This window comes from Macrotis lagotis, chromosome 4, assembly GCF_037893015.1.
Source record: "Macrotis lagotis isolate mMagLag1 chromosome 4, bilby.v1.9.chrom.fasta, whole genome shotgun sequence".
In the NCBI taxonomy this organism is placed as follows: Eukaryota; Metazoa; Chordata; class Mammalia; order Peramelemorphia; family Peramelidae; genus Macrotis; species Macrotis lagotis.
In genome coordinates, this window is record NC_133661.1 from 43,135,291 (window position 1) to 43,143,628 (window position 8,338).

The window sequence follows — 8,338 nt, forward strand, 5'->3', positions numbered from 1 at the left end:
TCCATGAGAACACTGGGTGTAAATATTCTACACTTATATATGTTATTTCTTGAGGGGGGGGTTGAGCTGCTTCAAGTTTCCCTTTCACAGAGAATGCAGCCCCCTCACTGATGAGGGCGAACCATGTGGGACAGCCCTGTTCTAGTGCCTTCCTTGTTGCACAATCAGTGCTAGAGTTAAGAGACCATCAGTAATCAATATAATTAACTTAATTTTTAGCAGTAATTTTATATTAGTTTGTCCAGCATCAGTCAAATAGTGGTGATTATTACCTTGCAAATAATTGGTTCCATTCTTTGTGATCATACAATCATGTCAGTATTTAAACCCCTTATTTATAAAAAAAAATGAAATAGTAGAAATAGAATTAAATTTACAAAAAAGAAGGATCTCAGAATTGCAGTTGAAAAGATCTGATTAGATCTTATTAGAAAAGAAATCTGAACTAATTAGAAATTAAAATCAGAAGATTCTAGCTTTGCCTCATATTTTCATTCAGACAAGTCCATTGACCTCTGTGAGCCTAATGTCACATTTGCATAATGAAGATAATTACATTTTCCCCATTTGGGCTTCCCAGGGATGTGTGAGGGTGAAAAAAAATATTTTGTAAAAATGCGTATTTAGGCTTATAAATTTCTTCAGTGTCGTAATACTATTAGCAGAGTTAACTGTAGGTCCCAAAACTTTCCACTTCATCCTTGTTAGGATGTTTCAATAGAGAATTGGTTAGCTTTTCCTTCCTAAATTCTTATTCAATGTGGTCTATGTATAATTGGTTGCAATTTACCAACCCTAACAGGTATAGACTTGAGGCTTTTGTTTTTAGTTAATTCTTTGGATTTTCTGTGATAAGGAAAATGGCAAGAGGTAGATCCAGAGACGGGGATCACAAAGGAAGGGTGAGGAGTGAGAAATGAGAAGTGACAAGAGAAGGCAGTGACTGCTGGTCTACCCCTCCCCGCCACCTACCTTTTCATGTTTGATGACAGGTAGGGGACACTAAAGTACCAAAATAAAAATTTCCTTTTTCTTGGAAAATCACCAGCCTTGTCAGTTTCAGATCTTTGACCAAGTATCTCATCTTTCTTCTCAATCCACTGGTGATACTTCAGGTTTTTGGGAACAAAGATTATGAGGACAGAGGTTGATGAATATGCTAAGGTCAAGAGGAAGGAAACTGGGATATGTAGTCGGCGGCAAGGACTTGAATGTGATACACATTAAGAAGCATTTTTGTGACAGGCAAGTTGTTATTTTAATGGGGAATACAAACTGTACTAATCTTTTCAGTTATGAAAACACAAGAACACCTTTGTTATTTTGTTATCTTCATGGCATAGAGAAGTCACAAATGATGTGCTTGTCCATAGAGGTGGTACAGAGGTGGTCAACAAGTTAAATTTGCAAGCATTTTTAAAGAATTTAAATGTGCCAGACACTATACCAAGACCTGAGAATACAAATAAACTTAGAAATGAAATGCCTCTGCCATTTTGTCACTTAAATCCTGATGGCAGGAAACAATTGTAGGCAATTTACTTTTCCTGTACCTTGTGAACTGAACTATCCAAAGACAGGGAAACCATATATCATAATACTAAATTGCAATCTGCAAAGACATCTAGAATATACTCATTGGGCACTGAATTTAGAGGTGAGAAACTGAGTCAAGAAAACTTTTTTGCATCTTTGCCCCATTTTGACATTTGTTGTGAGAGTTTGCATAAGTCAGGCACACTAAATTTAAAATTGCAGTCAATTATATAGGTCATATATGTCTTTATATTTTATATCTTGTTATAATTTCAACCTTCTTATTTTTAAATGGAGAAAAAGAAATGTGATTTCTTTAAGGTCAACAACAGTAAATTATCAGTTGTCAATTTATTTAGCTTAAAAAATGAGAATAATATTCTTTGTCCTCCCTATAGTATGGCATTGTTATTTAGTCCAAATGAAATAATGTCTATGAAATAAATTTTCAATAGTCTCATATCTATTTCTTTCTCTTTCTTCCAATATTCTCATTTGCAAAGGTACCAAATTTCTTACTAATTAATATTTGAACTATGCTCTTCTAATTGTTAATAATTATAACTGATATTAAAAGAGCACTTCAGATTTATGAATCATTATTTATTCATTTGCTTATTGATATTTTATAATACCCTCCTGTGATTGATATCTCTGATATTCATCCCTATTTTGCAGATGACTGAAATACAAAGCAACAAACTAAGAGGTTTACCAAATCATTCAATAATTAGTTACATAAAGAAGTGAGGTACACCAGATATCTCCAGATCCTAAACCTAGGAATCTCTGTGTTATTTCATGCTTCTTTATTTATTGCTTTTCTAATACTCAAAAGTCAATTATATTTTAAATTTCTAACATGGATCAGGAAACATTAAGCACTTGCTATTTGGCAGACATAGTTTTCTAAATACTGGGAATGCAAAAAAAAGACAAAAATAGGTTTTTGCCTTCTGGAATCTCAGATTCTGATGGAAGGAGGCAATGTGTAAACAACAATGCATAAGCATAATCTGTCTATCTAGCTACCATCACCTCTCTATCAATCATTGTAGCCATCTCTCTACATACAAGGTATAATTATCATTAATAATTCAAATTTAGATTATTTTATCATAAAGACTTAGTCCAGTATATAGTACATGGGAGGTGTTTAAGAAATGTCAGTTGATTGATGGGATGAAGACATCCCAAATTTCTCAGCATCTTGCCATCAGTTCACAGATCCCCCAACAATGTTTTAGTATCCCTTTACATATTCCCCTTCTTCCTTCCCTTCCTTCTGTTAGTTCCACTTTTCTTCCCCCTTCCCCTTTCCCCTTTGAATACCTGTAAGGTAAGATAACTTTCTTAATATAACTGAGTGTGTCTATTTTAACTTTAGTCCAAATATAAGGAGAGTAATATTCAGGTGGTTCTCACCTCCTCCCTTCTACCCCTCTATTGCAACAGGTCCTTTGAACTCTTAACGTATTGAGATTTACCCCATTCAGTCTCCTCCATCCTCCTGTCTCCTTATTGTTCCCCTTTACAAGGAGGTATTGTTTTTAAATCATTCTACTTGAGTCACAGAAAACTCAGGAGTTTCCATGATGTCTGGCTAATTATATTTTCTCTAATACAATTACAATTCTCAAGAGTTATGAAAATCTTTCTCCCAGTTGGGGATATAGCCCATTTCATCTTAGTGGATGGTAGGGCTTTTTTTTTTCTTTACTCTAATTTTTTTCTTTTTTTCCTTTTCACGTGTCTCTTGAGTCTCCTGCTTGATGTCCAAGTTTCCTATATAGCTCTGCTCTTTTCATCAGGAAATGTTGGGAGTCTCCCATTTAATTAAGTATTCATCTTTTCCTCTGGAAGAGAAGACTCAGTTTTTCCTGCACAGTGGATTTTAACTGCATTCTAAGCTTCCATACTCTTCACAATATCTCATTCCAAGTACTTAGATCCCTTAATGTTGATGCAGTCAGGTCCTGTATAATACTTACTGTGTCTCCTTGGTATTTAAATTGCTTCTTTGTGGCTCCTTGCAAGATTTTCTCTTTTATCTGATATTCCTGGAATTTGACCATAACATTCCTTGGTATTTTCATTTTAGGATCTCTTTCTGGAGGGAATCAATGTACATTTTCCAATAAGTATTTTGCCCTCTGGTTCCATGATATCAGGATAGTTGTTCATCACTAAATCCTACAATATTACATCTAGGCTTTTTTTTTTCTCTTCAATGTTTACAGGAAGACCAATAATTCTTAGGTTATCTCTCCTTGATCGATTCTTTTGGTTCATGGTTTTGCTGATGAGATACTTTACATATTCTTCTATTTTTCTGATCTTTTGATTTTGTTTAACAGAATCTTGTTGTCTCATGGAGTCATTAGTTTCCACAGATTCCATTCCTTTTTTAGAGAATAATTTTCTTCATTTACCTTTTGTATCTCCTTTTCTAATAGGTCAATGTTTTTGAATGAGTTTTTGATTTGCTCAATTGCAGTTTTGAGAGAATCATTTTCTTTTTGCATTTCCCAGTTGAGGATATGAGAAAATTACTCCCATTTTGTATTTGCCCAATTGTTTCTTCCAAGGATTTTTTTTTCTTGTTGGGAGATGATAATTTTCTCTTCCAACGTGTTAATTTTCTCTTGAGTTCCTTTTCCCAATTTTTCCAATTGAATTTTAAATTCCTTCCTGATTTCTTCAAGGAAGTGTTTCTGGTCTTGAAATCAATTCATATTCTCCTCAGACGCTCTAGATTTCTCTGTATTAGGATCTGTGCTTTCAAAGTAATTCTCAATGTACCCCCTTTTTCCGCTGTCCCTTCTTCCTTTTTCTAGTATCTTGTGTTAGAGGAGGGGCTGGCTCTCAGAGGTTTAATTTTGAATATGTTTGAGGATTTGTTCACTTATTTTAACTGCAAGTAGACTAGCCAAATTGGGGCTCTGGTTACTTTCTCTGGACTGTTTGAGACACTCTCCCTAGGACTGGAGGGAGTGATCAATTAATGCAACTAGAACAGTTGTGAGAAATCCTGGAAGGAGTGAGGACCCAGCAGCAGCAGGGTCTGAATTGTCCTTGAACAATGGGCTGGAACCTGGGGGAGGTAGTTAATCTCCCTTTCAGCTGGGGGAGCTCTGCTGCCCACACCTGAGCCTGAAGGTTTGGAGGGGCCATTACTTTTCTTCTGGCAAGAGTACTCCACTAAACATGGAGCTCAGGCTCCAAGCCTCAGGTCAATGTCCACCTGTGCTCTGTAACTCTCCTTGCTGGTACCCACCCTTCAACCTAGCTGGGACTCACCAGACCTCTACTCCCCCTGCTAAAGGTTACATGGCTGAAATTGGTCCTCAACCCCCCCCCCCCATTTACCAAAGCCTCATGGATAAGGCATATCCTCTGCCTTCACTCACTGCCCCTGTGCTGGTTGTCTGCTCTTTTCTCCAGCTTTACCCATTGTACCTTAAGCCAGACCTCAAGGTAGATGTTCTTCTCTTAGCTTCTTTTTCTGGGTTTTGTCAATTGAATTTCTGTTGAGAGGTTTCTTTCATCTTATTTTTTAGGGCAATCCCAGAGACCTTAGTACAGTGCCTGTCTTCTCTCTGCCATCTTGGCCAAAAGTCCCAATTTCATCCTTTATGAAGTTATAAAATAACCATAAAGTTCTAAAATAACTTTATTGAGAATTTGTGCAGTTCTTTGACTTTTAATATGCCTGAAATATAATTGAAATATCTGAAACTTGATCTTGAGATGGAAATTGCTACATAGTATTGTGGAAGAAGAATCAGTACATTTTGATAATAATTTTAGAAAATAGATTTGAAGAATGGAAAAATTCTGTCTGAGTTTTGTTGTCATAATCATAAAATTGGCAGTTTCAAAGCTTCAAAATTTCAATTATCTTTCATGTCAGAAAGGGAAAATATCCTTGATAAAGAAAAATGAGAAATATCTATCTATCTATCTATCTATCTATCTATCTATCTATCTATCTATCTATCTATTACTGAAGGACTAGAAAAAACTACATTAAAATGTAAATGAAGAAAAAAATGTAAATGAAGGTTGACAGAATTTTGGCAAGACCCTACTCCTTCTCCTGGTGGTTTTGGTCAAATGATCAATTATCAATATTTTCCTTAGATCAATTTTTCCTCAGTTATGTAATTTAAGACTATTCCCACTATTCTTTGATTTTGAGGGAAAATTTTAAAAAATGATTCTTTCTAAAAAATATTGATTTGCTAAAAGATAATATATTCATTTCTCTCCAAAAGATGTTGGAGCATGGCATTTAAATGTAAATAGATTGTCTATAGTAGGATCCATTATCCAGATAAAGCAAGAGCTTCATCTTATGGTCAATCATTATCATGTCATACAATGAGCAAATCACCAAGAAAAAAGTAGGAAAAATGGAAAACTAATCAACCTGAGTCAAAATGTCATGAAAAATTCTTCAGGGTAAAATTAAATTTGATTATTGAGATCTCATTTGCAATTACTTCGGATTGAATGTTATTAAATTATATTTTTAAAAGTCCTTTCTGATATGCAAAATTAATTACACAGTACAAATTTTTGTCACTAAAGGGACCAGAGCCATGTATATAGACTATTTAGCTAAGATTATATAGAGGAACCTGAAAGACAAGACTGATCCCACATGGGAAGGCATGAAAATAAGAATACACTAATAGTCATGAAGTGAATTTGATGTTTAAATTGAATTTTATCTACATATTCAGTTCTGAGAACTTAGGTTTTTTAAATCAAATTACATGTCCAAAACTTAATCCACTGTATCACCTAGCTAGATCTAACTACTTAAGTAGTAAACACTTTACTGTGGGATATATCTCTTGGCATGACCCATAGATTCTTTTTCTTATCCTGCTCCTGATCAGTTATAGATACAACAGTATTTTCTATCACTCTTCAATCATCTACCTCTTCTATATTCTCTGAATGAATTTTACTTCTGGCCATAAAAGTTCATAAAATTTCCAATCTTTGCTATCCTTCCTACCCCAGACTCAAATAAAGGAAGTATTCCACAGCAATATGCTTGGCCTCCCCACAAGACTGTGGTAAGAGTAGAGGGACATTGAGGGTGTTATAAAATTTCAGATGAAAATGATCATGATTTCCCTAAGAAAATGTGTGTTTGTGTATGTGAGGAGAATGAATTCATTAAGAGGAGATCTCATTCAACAAATAATTTTACTCAAATTTGGTCTGTGATGAAAACACTGGATGACTTCAGCAAAATTTGGTTTTGGAATTTCAAAACATTTTAAATTTGCCCATTGTAATTAAGTTTTTTTCTTACCTTTTGGGAGAAAAATGATCTATTATAGGTTGTATGTTGTGGACATACATTGACCAAAAAAATAAAAAAAAGCTGTTGCAACCTACCAACATGGCGACAGATAATCAGTCATCAGTAGAGGAGTTTATCTTAAAAAGCTTCTCTGGAAGTCCTCAGCTTCAGATTTTAATCTTCAGCCTCTTTTTAGAAATTTTCATAGTGGCAATCACAGGTAATTCAATCATTATCATTGCGATTATTTTAAACCCAGGCCTCCATACATCCATGTATTTTTTCCTAATCAATTTGACCCTGTTGGATATTTCCCCCTCGGCTATTTTGCCAAAATTACTGCAGAATCTAATGCCAAAGAGCACCAATTCCTATGGTGGTTGCATAGCTCAGATATGTTTCCTGTCTTGCAGTTTGGGTGCTGAGTTATTGCTTTTTACAGCCATGGCCTTTGATCGATATGCTGCCATCTGCCAGCCTCTCCACTACAACACGTTGATGAGCAAGGCAGCTTGCTGTCTCTTAGCAGCTGTGGTTTGGACTTTCAGTGGAAGCAGTACAATAATAAACATGATCATGACTGTTCATTTGGTCTTCTGTGCACCCAATGTCATTGATCATTTCTTTTGTGAAATTCCTTCATTATTTACTCTCTCCTGTTCCTCAACCTAAGTTAACAATATAATAGCAGTTATTGCCGATACGTTTTTTGCTTCTATCACTTTCCTGCTTATTCTGGTGTCCTATGGTTTAATCATCTCCAGCATCTTGAAGATTAGAACCAAGGAAGGGAAGAAGAGAACATTTTCCACTTGTTCCTCACACCTTATTGTGGTCACCATGTATTATTGCACGATAATTTACATCTACTTTCTATCTGGTTTAGTCAGTCCCTTAAAGAAGGAAGTAGCTTCAGTGTTTTATGTCATTGTGACCCCAGCTTTGAACCCTAAGATCTACTCCTGAGAAACAAGCAAATGAAAATAGCACTCAAGAAATTGTCCATTTCTTTTTAAAAATGGTACATTTGACAAACTGTTACAGCTTAGAAAATAGTTTTATGAATATCTTTAAACAAAATATAGAAATAAATCACATCCTGAAAAACTTTTAACATGATTTCTCCTAGTAGAAAATTCTCCATTTGTGTTCTTGGATGAATCAGCTAACTCTCTGCTTACATTTCATTTTTTAATTCATTAGTGAATTTTAAGGCTGAATAACTACAGAGATTAGCCCATAGGGCCATTCCATGACAGATCCAGGTTTTAAAGAGAAGATAATTTTACTGTCACAACGTATTCTACAACATAAATCTTTTTAAATTATGGTTGCTTATCACTCTGATGTCAAATAATTTTGAAAAATTTATTGAAGTTTTTGTTATAAACCTAATATAATGGAGATGCAATGTAAAAGGCCCAAATTAGTTCTCTTTCACCACAAGAGAATTTTCTTTCATTTAGCTGAGGAGTAAAG

General features: G+C 34.8%; 1 pseudogene; it reads left to right on the forward strand.

The window, feature by feature from the left end:
• Positions 1-6,958: 6,958 nt before the first annotated feature.
• On the forward strand, positions 6,959-7,973 carry LOC141522640 (olfactory receptor 13A1-like; annotated as a pseudogene).
• The last annotated feature ends 365 nt before the right edge of the window (positions 7,974-8,338 follow it).